Source organism: Danio rerio, chromosome 14 (assembly GCF_049306965.1).
Source record: "Danio rerio strain Tuebingen ecotype United States chromosome 14, GRCz12tu, whole genome shotgun sequence".
NCBI classification, from domain to species: Eukaryota; Metazoa; Chordata; class Actinopteri; order Cypriniformes; family Danionidae; genus Danio; species Danio rerio.
Window position 1 is genome coordinate 21,016,500 of NC_133189.1, and position 14,371 is coordinate 21,030,870.

Here is a 14,371-nt window from a genome sequence, read left to right on the forward strand (position 1 = left end):
TCCCAGATATAAATGTATAAATCCTCTCATAGATTTCAAAAAGACTTTAAACTTGCACAGGAAATGTACACCAGTCTGTGAAACATTTTCAAACTCTTAAAAGAGGCAGCTTGGAGTCTGTCTATTTACTTTTTTTTTTTTTTTTTCTAAAAAAAAAAAAAAAAAACAAACAAACAAAATGTGCAGGTTCTATTGTAGGGTTTTTTCTGTCTCAGTTTTGCCTTTTAACTGGTTTTGTTAAAATGTGATACAGTATGAATGAATAAATGAATGAATGAATGAATGAACGAATGAATGAATGAATGAATGAATGAATGAATGAATGAATGAATGAATGAATGAATGAAAAACATGCAAGCCAAAGAAATAAGTTCTACATCTATATGTTTCATTAATAAAGTTTAACCAAGTCTTTATAAAGTCTTCTGAAAATAATGCAGTTTGTTTCTGCCATTAAAGTAAAAGAGAACTAATCAAATGCTAAGACAGTTTTAGATTTTTTAAAGTACATTTTCAAAGCGTCACGCTTATTATATAATTTGAAAGATTTGCAAGCTTTGCAGACATTTCAACACGCAGACAAAAATATACATGAATGCATTTTAATACCTAGGATGTTTTTTTTTATTAGAGTACTCCGAGTGATAGGGTTTGCCCTTTTTTTAACTCTAAAGGGCCATATCTAAATTTGATTAAAACGCGTGCCATTATCTCAGCTTAAAATAGACTTGGTGGAAGCAGCAGAATTACTTGTGTGAAGCCACTACCGTACAACCAGATCCCCAGGAGCTATCAATAATTGAACATCCATTAAATGTCTAGAAGAAGTGACCTGCTGCCTTTCTCCCCCTTTGCCTTTCTTCAACCTGTTGAGTTAAAGCCGCCGGTCAGTTCCGCCCCCGTACAATACGGCACCTCTCCGGCTGTCTTTATCAGCGGGAGCGTGGAGAGCGCGGATCAATCGAGGAGGAGGGTTCGGTTGCAGATCCCTTTGTCCCTTGTGCGCTTCATGCACCCAAGTTTAATTAGAATCCGTTTTAAATATTCATGTTAGTTGTCTCTACTGTAATCCTGTGAGGAAACCAGATAACTAGGTGGAGGGAAACCTTGTGACACCAAAACATACTGGCTGACAGCTTCAAGCTGCTTGGCAATTAATTAATTACCTTGGGTGAAGGGAGATTATAATAAATAAATATTGGCCGATCATGAGCGCCGGTGAACCTGAAAGATGGTGGCGTAAGCGAAGGTTGCGGGTGAGCGACCTCAAAGTTAATGTGTCCGCATGGCGTGGAGCAGCTTGCGCATAAATATGCATCACTTCAAAGTCAAGGATGCGGGCAGATCTGGAGAGAGGGCATCGGCGGCTGCTGGGTGGGCATTTAACACGCATCACACAGCCCATTGCATCGCCGTGAGAGGCGCTCACATGCTCGCGCAAACGGCAGGTCCCAGGACGCGTCTCGTTCTCGGATTCTGAGTCGGGTGCCAGAGACCCGAGCTCTTAAAGCATCTCACCGGTTCAAAACAAGCAGGTACGAGGGTTATAAATCGAGTGGGCTGCTGATGAATCCGTGCCATGGAGCCCAATCCCTATAGCTGATTAGGGCCTTTGGTAGGATGGCTGTAAAGATAACCTTTCTTTTTTCCGAGTGGGCAAATGGCAGATGTGAGCTTTAGCGGATAAACACTGAGGCCAGCTCAAAAGCTTTTTGAGATGATAATGATAACAGGCTCAGACGAGTTTTTCAGAAGAGTGCCAGCAAAAATAAAATATGAAATACGGCTTAATGGCCAAGCATTTTCATTGTCAGAACTGTGGAACTGTGTTTTTTATTGCATTGTTACGTGTTCTCCATTTATATGACACTTTTTCATTTTTCACAGACAGTGCTGATGCAGGATTGCTCACATGCTGTCAATGCAGACACAATTCTCTTCAGTAGGAGCAAATAGCTAAGTCTATAGAATTTTGCTTTTATTCATGAGAGGGTTAAATGGAGAGATTATATGGTGTGTCTGGCGAAGACAGTAATGAGGCCTAAAGGATGTGGTGATATATCCATCATATCTTTTCATAATCCTTTAAACTTTGTTGGTTGAATTTCTTTAAAGTTTCTTGGCCACTCAGGTAACAATGCGATCTAGTTCTGCTTTGTGTAAAGCAGGCAGTTTAAGACATCAAAGAAGCAAAAGCACCTTGTGTACCAGCGTTCATTCCCTTTCTTAAAGAGTTAGCTCACCCTGCAGCAATGGCACTTCTGTTATGATTCACTCATTTTCAAGTCTATTCAAATTTATTAGACATAATTTTCACAACACAAGTTAATATGCAAATCTAAGAGATTTCTGCATGAAAATCAATTTCCTAAAAATGTTGATAATTCATATAAAAAATAGATAAAGTTTAAAATGAACAATCACATTATACAGTATGATGAACTCTCTTAATTTGACCTATTTTATTCACGTTATCATCATTAATGTGAATAAATCATTTGTAAATGTCTGACCTGCAAAAAAAGACAAAAAAAAAGACAAAAAAAACTTTTAACACACATGCCTTCCCATACAATGTGAAATTTAAATTCTTTGTTAGTTAATCCAAAAACACTCATAAACATATTTTTTTTTAATATTTGTTATTCTATTAACTAATTTATTTGTCTTTGCCATAATGCCAGTAGATAATACTGCTAGTTATATCTGCAAGGTACTATAATTAAGCTTAACATGCTATTTAAAGGAATATCTAGGTTAACTGGGAAACAAATAGTAGGTCTTAAAAATGGTTTTAAAATATGTTGATTGATGTTGTTTGATAAGCATACAGTATTTAAATTGTTAAAAATAAATAAATAAATAAAAATACAAAAAAATACAAAAAACAAAAAAACAAAAGGGCCAATAATTTTGCCTTTTTTTATTTTTTTTATTATTATGACAACAAATCCAACAAAAATTCTTAAGTTTATTGTTAATCTCTTTATTTTATTGCCCAAATTTTACACAAAAATTATGAAAATTTGAACAAATTAAAAAAAAATAAATAAATAAAAATAAATAAATAAATGTGACAAAATAAATAAATAAATAAATAAATAAATGAATTACTTTCCAAAAACTCATTATCTGGTTGTTTATAAGGGGTAAAGTTTAAATCAACATTCAGAAAATACCACAGAAGCTGTCTATATTAAAAAGTTAAGAAAAGGGATTTTTTTTTATACAACTCGACAGGTTGTATCTGACATGAAAACAACTGTTAGTGACCTCTGACATTTTGGATAAAGGAGGGAAATATCAGCATTGGAAAAGTCTTTGCTGCTTGCATTGTCATTAGTCTTCATTCGGTGTGACGCCACTTCGGTTATCCACCTCCCTTAACAACACCTTGTCAGCCTCTTTATTACACTTTCCATCGAGGTGCTGCACACAGGAAGTGATTAATCTTTGAAAATGACGCAGGAAGTTAATCAGTGCTCGTGCCAAGCTGCGGAAATCTCTCTGAGTGTCCCGAACGGGGGTGACACGACAAATGAACCACAGCAGATCAGCGTGGAGCGTCTCAACCTGGTCAAGAGCTCTGCGGTTTAGAAGTAGGCCAGGATACTCCTTGATGCAACTAATCAGGCACAATGACAGGGACAACTGGGAGTCAGTGAAAGCTATTCAGTACACAAGTTATTCACCTTTTTCGTATGCCCCATGCTTTGTGTGAATTGCTGAGGTAATGTATATTAAACTGTTAGAATTAAAATGCTACTTTTACAGATAACAAATAACCCCAAAACCTTGAGACCAGTCTTTCTGCAGCAAAATTATGAGCATGTTACTGTACTGCACAGAATACAAATAGAAAATAATCAGGAGGAACAAAACAGTGAATTCAGAAGAGCTTTGGCCACAGATATGCTTGTTATACTAATTTCACATTTAAATACCAAGTGTAACATAATTTTAAAGACTAATTTTAAAAGACTAAGATAAACAGACACTATTTCTCACTCAATTTTCACTATGCACAGTGTCCAGCATTAATGAGTACACCCCTCACAGATTTATGTATATATACATATTCATTGGGCCCCTAATTAGATGCCAGTATTACCAGTATCGGGTTGGACCTCCTTTTGCCTTCAAAACTGCCTTAATCCTTTGTGGTATACATTTGACAAGATACTGGAAATATTCCTCAGAGATTTTGTTCAATATTGACATGACAGCATCACACAGTTGCTGCAAATTTGTGGGCTGCACATCCATGATGCGAATCTTCCGTTCCACCATATCCCAAAGGTGCTCCATTGGACTGTGATCTGGTGACAGTGGTGGCCCTTTGAGTCCAGTAAACTCATTGTCATGTCCAAAAAACCAGTCCAAGAAGATTTGTGCTTTATAACATGGTGCGTTATTCTGCTTGAAATAGTCATCAGAAGATGCAAACACTGTGATCATAAAGAGATATGATCTGTCTGGCACCAACAACCATGCCACGTTCAAAGTCACTTAGGTTTAAACTGCAGCAGGTCGTCTTGACCATGTCTACATGCCTAAATGCATTGGGTTGCTGCCATGTGATTGACTGATTAGAAAACAAGCAGTTGGACACCTAATATATTTGGTACCTAATAAAGTGGCAGGTGTGCATATATATCATGATTATGCAATACAATAAGATGTTTGTCTATACACACGTTTGAATTTGAATTTATTGAATGGGATAGCCCCTTGAGATGAATCATCTCATTTTCGAGGGGGTCCCTAAAAAGTTCATAAATCAATCAGAGTACAACACATCATAACATACATACACTTGACTAGACAAACAAACAAGCAGCACACTCCACCTGAAAAACTTCCCACAATCTGAAGCCTAAATAAGCAGAAACATATAATCAAAAGTACAAACAATTTGATATACAAATAAATAATAAACATTTAGTTTGGAGCCAATATTAATAACATTCGCAAGTTATTTCCAGAAGAGAAAATAAATTAGCCCTGAAAAGACGAAGTGATTTAATTGATCTAAAAAAGGAAGGGAGATTGTTCCAGTCACACATTTAGTTAGTACCAAAGTCAAAGCTAAAACTAATTTAATTGTATAGCTTGTTTGAATTTAAATGTATTAGCATTATATTGCCAAAGATGTTAGTTGACCAAACCTCTATTTTAAAAAGCCTAACCCTATACAAATGGTTTGTTTAGATGCACTAAAAATATTAGGTAAATTCCCTGAGAAATGGATACAACTGTACAATTTTAAATGGGGTGTACTAATCTAAGATGTGGACTGTACATGAATGTATTGCATTTTTTAAAAATATGTTTCATTTATTTTAAGTGGACGTTCCCCAAAGAGGAAGTGCAACACATACTTTGAAAATCAATGAAAAAAAGAAAAAAAAAGAAAATGGGAAAGAGTAAAACGAGGGTATGCACATGCCAAAGTATCGCATCCCTCAGCTTCCGCCCTTGTTCAGAGTTTCAGCCTCTAGCTACTGTTTGCATATTAAGCACATTATGAATAGGTGAATACACTTAAATATGGACATGTGAATTATGCATGGTGGAAACAGAGGATGGATTCCTGTCGGCGCGACTGTAAGGGGTTGCTGCTCACGCTCTGGAACAATAGCTTTCTAAGGGGTACGGGTTTACGTTTAAGTGTGTCAAGACAGCTATCTTTAGATTAAGCATCAGGTGGAGAAGAGGCCATGTATATTTATGTCACCGCCCAATGTACCGTGCCCGGTGAACAAACAATATGTAAGCTAAGCTCACTCATCCTTTCTTTTACCTCGGCAAGCCCAGGGCACGTGCTTTCTAAATAATTCAGCAAAACCTTGGTGTAAAAAATTAATTGGGTGTTGGGAAGTTCATTGGTTTTCTCAGGGTTAAAAGTGTGCTTTACTAAATCACCACATGTATTTTTTTATCTAATTATATATATTATTTTATTTGTTACAAAATACTGTAGTATGAAAAAAAAAAAAAAAAGTTAAACATAAATGGAAACCAAACATAGTAATTCTATATTATTACTACGGTTAGAAAACTATTACATGTAATATAACAATATTTCTTTATTTACTTATTTATTTAAACTATTTTTTTTAATCAGCATAGATTATTTTTGCATAATTTATAGACATGTTTAGGCGTATTTTAGTTACCATAGGTGGGGGACTTGACTTGCTTGATTAAAGTAAGAAAATTACTGACTTGACAATAAATTGAAAGCAAGTGACTTGATTTGACTCAAAAGCCAGATTTATACTTTCACCTGGCGCTGCGTCGCAGACCTTCGCTGACTGTGCTCGCACCTCACAAAACGGATGAGGATTTGACGAATTCGCCATTTTAATATTCTTCAAAACAACAGGGGGAGGTCAAAAGAAAGCAATCATAAAATCAGACAGATAAACAGAGAAGTATGAAGTTTCCAGGAACTTCCAGAGGGGAGTAATAATTTCCACACTCACTGGCCACTTTATTTAGTACCAGTATCGGGTTAAACCTCTTTTTGCCTTCAAAACTTTCTTAATCCTTAATCCTTCGTTACATACATTCAACAAGGTACTGGAAATATTCCTCAGATTTACTGTCTGGCTAGTTGGTGTCCTATATACTAAAAAGGCAATAATGGTCCAACATTCCTGTTCATTATCACCAATAATGTCTAGAAAAACAGGGCATCAGTATATTGTAAACTGATATGTTCAAATATTCCGTTCCAGTTATCAAAATTATAATATAACTTGATTTCGGTATTGTAACTATTAAATTGTTTTAAATTCAAAATTGATTCATTAAACTTACCGAGTCACTTATCCATTAATGTCAATTTAGCAATTAGAAAGCTCTTTGTTTATTGGTATTTTTTTAGATTTATATAAATACCATAAAGGAGAGTACAAAAAATAAATAAATAAAATAAAATAAGCCATTTATTAGTTATTGTGCGTTAGCAAGGCCTAGCATCTTTTGTAATATTTTTTTTCTTTATTTTTAATTTGATTTTGTTTTTTTGTACATTTATGATTGTATAATGCTTTTGATATTCTTCTTTTATAAGCCTGGCATTGTTTTTTATGTGTCATTTTTGAATAAAAAAGAAAAAAGAAAAGAAAAAAAAACAGAGCAATGAAGTCACCTTACAAAGTAGCTTAAAATAAATGTAAATGAAATTTGTCAGCACCACTAAAGACAAATTAAATCCTCCTCATTTAACTCAGCAAAACCCAAACGGTGGCAAACATGGCAGACATTCTTCACAATTGGGGTAGATTTCAAAATTATACAAGAATAGCAAAAGGCAGTTCTTTACCTTTAAGACCTTTAATTTTCTTAAAATTCTAAGATCTTTACTGCCTGACTGAGATACTGTAACAGTCACACAATGAAAACAAGGATGGTCATCTATTATCATCACATTCAAACACACAGTGGATTGTTCAACAGGAGAAGCAGTTAAGTGATATTCTTAGATGGAAAGCAGACTAGCATGTTGTTTACAACGTTAACAAGGCTCTTCATGCAGCCATCTGAGTACTAAGTCACTTTCCTTATCAAAGCATGTGCATCCACAGGGTTATGAGAAACGTCCATAGGAGAACGAAAACATCCATAGAAGGAGAACCAGGGAGTAGGTGAGGTGAACCATCTGACTTCAATTCCAGCTATTGTACGGCTGCAACCAGGGAGGCTTTATAGGGAACTGTGATTGCTGGTGCAGGTGAGAGTAATTGGTATTCAGGTGAGAGTGCTCGAGTGTGAGAAGTGGTTGGTGAAGGAGAATGGTGATAGTTACAGCAGGAACGAGCCGTGGATGTGACAGATACAATATAAAGTGGGTATCAGACTGGACAAAAAAGCACTCAATTAAATTCCATTGTTCTGTGCCATGGTTTTTTAAATATAAAAATGTATTTTACCAAAGAATTTTTAATCGAGTTTTTGTGCATGGCTGGTGTTCCTGATGCCCCATTGTCTCTTTTAAGCTCCGGTCACACTGGGCTTTTCCTCCCATAGACTTCCATTCATACGCACGCGAATGCGTCAGACCGGAAACGCAACGTCATGCTTTAAGTTTTGCAGGTTGCTGCGGTGCAAATTTCAAGCTTGGTGAACTTTGACCTGCGAAATCGCATCACTTGACTGCGTGAGGCAAACCGAGGATCAAAACATGACCTCTCTGGACAGAAATTTAAAACATGGAGCAATCGTCCACTTTTTTTAAAATGTCTAACAAGCTTGGTTAATCCCGCCCCTTTTCGCAGCACCGTACGACCGAATTTCACCCATACAAACTCTAGTGTGACAGTTGCTTAAGCCATAACGACTTTCAAATTGGACGTTAAAGATATGCCAGAAGCAGAGTAGGCTATGTAACTCAAGAATATCAGACACGATAACTACAACCTCAAATCTGACATTTTAGGAATAATAAAAAAAAAAGAAAATAATTATTCTGTTCAGTTTCTGTACTATTGAATAAACAAATAAATACTCAATGTCAATTTGGCCTTGGTATAATTTTTATGATTTGTTGTAGTGTTTCTAAAGGAACGTAATTTTTCATCATATCACATAATGAGATGTATTAGGGACTTATAATTTTGAATTTTAAAGAATCCTGAAATGAGGGGGGCATTAATGTCAATGTTAAATCAAATGTGGGCATTTTTAAGTGTCTGTGTGGACTAACATTAAATGTGAAAGCTGAATAGCAGCATGCTTATACTGGATGATAGTAAGCTAACATTGAAATGCTGAAGCAATTACTTCATTTTCAGTCATACGAGTCAGACAAAAAAGTACTGTATGGCCGGCTTGGTCACTGTGAACTTGAGATTGTAAACACGGGTGAACTCTGCAGCTCCCCAACATTGTTTCTGTATGTTGCTAAGCAACGCAAAAATACTGCAAATAGCTGTGCTGATGGCAAAAATTATACTATATTGATGTAGGCATGTTGCAGCTGTTTTACTTCAAGGCTTTATAGTGTGGGATTGACTTCAAAGATAGGATACTGTACAGAGATTGCAAGATAAATCCAGCATATTGTGTGTTTACCACAAGAAAGACAATAAAGCAACTGTTTTTTTCTGGGCTGATAGGTTATAACATTTTCAATTATATTCTGTTGAAATTAACTAAATGACTTAGAAAAAAAAATGAATAAATAAACTGTTTTGGGGAATGAACAAAAAGAACAACTGTTGAAAAATTTAATAAACAGAATGAAATAGACCTGTTCGACTGGATATGCTATTATTATTATTAATAATAATAATATATTTTAATGTATGTATTGTATTAATTAATGTTAATCTTTTCAGTCTACAAATAAATTTGTAAAGAAAAAAAAAAAATATATATATATATATATATATATATATATATAAAAATATATATATATTTGTGTAATGCATCTTGACTTGGGTGAACCTCTGATTTGACTTGACTAGCTTGATTTGTCTGAACTGTGACTTGAGACTTGTTTCGATACTTGATGGTAAAAGACTGGTTTGGACTTGTCCACGTGTGACTTGTCCACAGCCTCTAGTGGTTACTGTATTTGTGCCACAATTTTGAGCTTTGGTATATACTGTAGGCTTTGTGCCTGATTTCATATCACATTCACACTACATGCCTGTATTTTCTGAGAGCTTAATCCTGTTCCATACAGACACACTTCACAAATACAGAGATGTCATAAATATGCTTAATCCTGAACAACTAGTTGTTAATGCAGCAAAGCCACTCTCTTTGTACACTGACAGTTTGTCTGAAATGTGTGTCACTCTTCTCCATGTGTGGTGTAACAAATCACAGAGACAGAACTACATGTTGGGACTCAATTTCAAAGTGTACAAGTCTGACACTGTTTGCTCACAGCCCTGCAGTCTAGCAGCAACTCATGTTATACAACAGAAGAAGACTGAGCTGTTAAGAAAATATAAGTGTAAGGTAAATGCTTTTGGTATGATTAAAAAAAAAAAAAAAAWTATATATATATATATATATATATATATATATATATATATATATATATATATATATATATGAAGCAACATTTTTAAGGTAATTGAATTAGATTTATGCAAGCAGCAATATATTTAATCAACCTTATAGTTTGTGTGTACACATTCTCATACTTCCATTCTTATACAACAAATATATAAAATAGTTTTGTCTGGTTTTTGAGTCTAATTGACTGATAGCTGTGCGATATTCTGCAATAACAGCACTCCTACAGCTACCTCACCCATCTGTATTACTCCGCTCACATAGAGTGACAGCAGATGAGTGTACTTTTGAGGCTTTTTTTAGGTGAGAATGTAGTTGTTTTGATTGCAGCGTGTCGACCTGTTGATCATTCATCAGCCTGTCATACTGAGCAGAGCAAAGACTGTTGATGTTCCGCCACAAGATGGCAACATAGACTGCATAATAAGTCCTTAGAAGACAAACACTCTGTGTAATTTCAAATTACAGCTAATCAAATCATTATAAAACAGGTAAGTGACTTTCTAAGTTGATCTCTCTCTTTAGTATGTTGTAGTCCTGTATTTGTACCAAAGTAATCAAATTTGCTTTTATTTGGCTTTTTCAAGTTTAATTATTGTGAAATGCTGATTACAACAGAGAGATATTGAGTGATATCTCTAGACTAATGGCACTTCTTGCCGTTTAGCTGTAAAATCTTAAAATGTGAGCAAAATCACCTGTCTTGTCATCGTTATAGATATTATGCTAGAGAATCATTCAAATACTAGCAACCTTGTTAACTCCTTGTTTTTTCCAGCTTGCAAATTATGTATTTAATTGTGTTTTGTTACTTGTAATCGCTACATGCGGTTTGTACTGTATCAGGTTAACTATTTTTAGATATCGCGACTTTGTGAATTAATACTGAACGTGTGTCGTTGTTTTACTTATGGTTAAGAATAGAGCATTATGCTGTTGTTTAACTGCATTGCTTTAATGCACTTCTGCATTGGGTTCACACATATAGGCTCAATCCCAATTCTATTTTTTTGTACCCCTACCCCTTGGCCCTTGATACAGAGTTAGAAAGGGATGGGCTTCAAAATTTATCACTAAGACATGGGACACTACTACAGCTGACACCACTGATTCGAGTGTCATTGAATGTCAGAATGCTGGCATTATTATACAGGAGCTATTATAGATTATAGATAGTGAAATTTAGCATTTTTTATTTTAGATTATTATTTTTTTTTTTAAATAAAAGCATGACAGTCAAGCATGAATGTGGTTATGAGTGTATAAAAACATGTGTTTGTTTGTTGTAATAATGTTGTAATAAATTTGCAATAATGACAAATAATAATAATAATAATAATAATAATAATAATAATTTGTGAATCTCCTTACTTTCATGTAAGGGGAAGGGCTAAATGATAGAATTGGGCTATATTCTGCACTGTGACTACTTCAACAATGTTGATAAGCCGTGGTGGGCATGTCTCTCGCTAAATGCAGTCAACCAATCACAACAGATTGGGTCATTGGACCACTTAGCGCAAATTATCATTGCACTAAAGAGAAATAAGAAATTGCTGAACAAATCATATGGAAATCGTTGGGAAGGATAAGTAAAAATAAATGTATAAGACAATGAGCGTGTTTTTTGACCTTGCATGCATATCAGCCTGTTGTTGGAGACCCTCAAAACCAAAACACAACCTTTTTATTATTTTACATGTCACAGACCTAGATGTCCAATCTTAAAATTGTAAATTCTTCTTAAAATATTAGTTGTTTATCAAGCACTGATGGATAGATGAATGAATTAACGGATGTATGGAAGGAAGGAAGGAAGGAAGGATGTATGGATGGATGGATGGATGGAAGGATGGATGGAGAAAGAAAGAAACAATAAATAAATAAATAAATGATTGGATGGATGTGAAAATTGGAATATGGTTAGAAAGATGGCTGGAATAAAATAATAAATTAAAGATGGATAGGTGAAAAAACTGAATGAATAGATGGATGGATGGATAAAATAAACAATGGATGAATGGATTGAAAAAACAACAACACTGTAGTGGATGGATGGATGGAAAAAATGTATGGTGAATCAATGGATAAGCTTAACAAATAAGTGTGGATGATGGATGGATGGAACTAAAGAAAAAGGGTGATTGATGAATGGATGAATCAAAGATAATAAAATTTATAAAATGATTTATTAAAATACAACTAAAGCACAATGAATGTATGGATGGAAAATGTAGATAAACTAAGGGATGGATGGATGGATGGATCAAAAAAGAAACAAGAATGACATATACATGTATTGATTGTGAAGATTATGGTTAGCAATTAGATAGATAGATAGATAGATAGATAGATAGATAGATAGATAGATAGATAGATAGATAGATAGATAGATAGATAGATAGATAGATAGATAGATAGATATTCATTAATTAGATAAAGAAAACAAACAATGGAGGGATGTAAATAATTCAAAAATGTTGGATGGATAGAAAGAATGAAAAATCCCTGGCCTCAAATGCAGCTAGGTTGTTTTATGAAGTTGCTGCTGGAATGCAGAGTGTTTGTTTGCAGGTCCAAAATATCTAAATTAATTATCAGTATGGTTACCACTAAATGAAAAAAAGAATTTCTCCTGAATTCAGAAGACATAAAAAAGGTAATTGTGGCACTCACTGTTCAAAACTGTGCAGTGTGTTCATGTCCTGATGTCAGGTTCATGGATTCCACTTGTCAGTCATTGAAGACTCCATAAGCGTTACGAATGAGTGTGGTACAGTATATAGTATCTCTCTCCAGTCTAGAGAGACAGAACATTCTGTGCGAGGGAAGAAACACATACATTATACATCATACATCACAACACACACACTGAACACTGTATATAGTTCGATTTTGTCTCTGGTGCAGCAGCCGTCTAACCAACAAGGGCACATTGTTTCTAAGGTCTCTAATAAACTTTATTTTTAAACTCTCTGACTCCAGAGAAAATACAGTATACGAGTAGGAGTAAATGAATGGTAATCTCGGATGTGTCAGGAGAACACGGGCACTGTTTGAAAACATGCCTACCGCACATGTCAACATTATAGCAATGTTGAAAGAGAAATGGTAAAGAGGACTTCCGATTGTTACGGATTTGTGATCTTTGTTCGCAATATGCTGGGAGAGGAAGGGATTTATCCTCATTCTTGGATGGAAGGGCCACATGCACTGTTACACAAGTGGTTTATGGGGATTTACTCTACATATGCTGCTTGACAGATAACCTCTGCATTCAGCATCACTATGTATCATTTCAAAAATACACACTGTTAACGAAATTGAACAACTGCAAACGGCATTGCTTGAGTAGATCCATTTGAATAGGAATTACATTTGAAGGGGAAACAAAATGTCACGCTAAAGCAATACACATTACATGCTAATATAAAAAGCATTGCTCTAAATATTATTATGTCGGGCTTATTGGTTGCTAGAGCCAAGATTTTTAGAACCTGGCACGTTGCCAGTGGTTATACAGCATGTTTCTGAACGGAAAGTTATTTGTAAAGCTAATTTTGGCAGCAGAATTAGTCGAGGAAACAAAGCAATGCTCACTCAGACTAAGGGCTTGAGATATGTATGCAGTATGTAATTAATTGAATTATCATAGCACGTCAGTTTGTAAAAAGAGTAGCAAAAGAATAAACACAGGGAAAGATTTTAAAACTCAAATTTTAAACTATTTATTGACCTCTGTGTCATGAAATGATAGTACTTAAATCACAGATCACTTGAGGAAAATGCAGGTGAATATAATCTTTTATCACAGTAATACTGCCTTTGCCTTCAGAAAAACAACAATTGCAGTAATACTGGTGTTTTAAAAAGACAGATAACTTTCATTGTTTGCTCTTAAAGGTTTAGGTAAGCAACTTTCAGCACCAGGAAATATAAAATTGCTGAATTAATTTATTTGCTTATGTACTTATTTATTGCTTACTTATTTAGTTACTTACTTTATTGGAAATATCGGCATCACAAAGAGAGCTTGGCTGAAATAAACTACCTAAGATTGACTTTGCTCCGTAAGTGCTTCTAATGTCACAGTTAAATTCAGAGGGTTTACATGCAAAAATACTATTAAATGTATCATTTTGTAAAACTGATTGTGAGGATTATTATTATTATTTTATGACTGAAGGATTATTAAGTTAAATTACTGAAACTATTAATCAATTTAAGAAATCATAATTTTGTAGTTTTAGATTAGTTGAAGGGCTGCACGGTGGCGCAGATGGTAGCACGTTCACCTCACAGCAAAACGGTCGCTGATTCAAGCCTCGGCTGG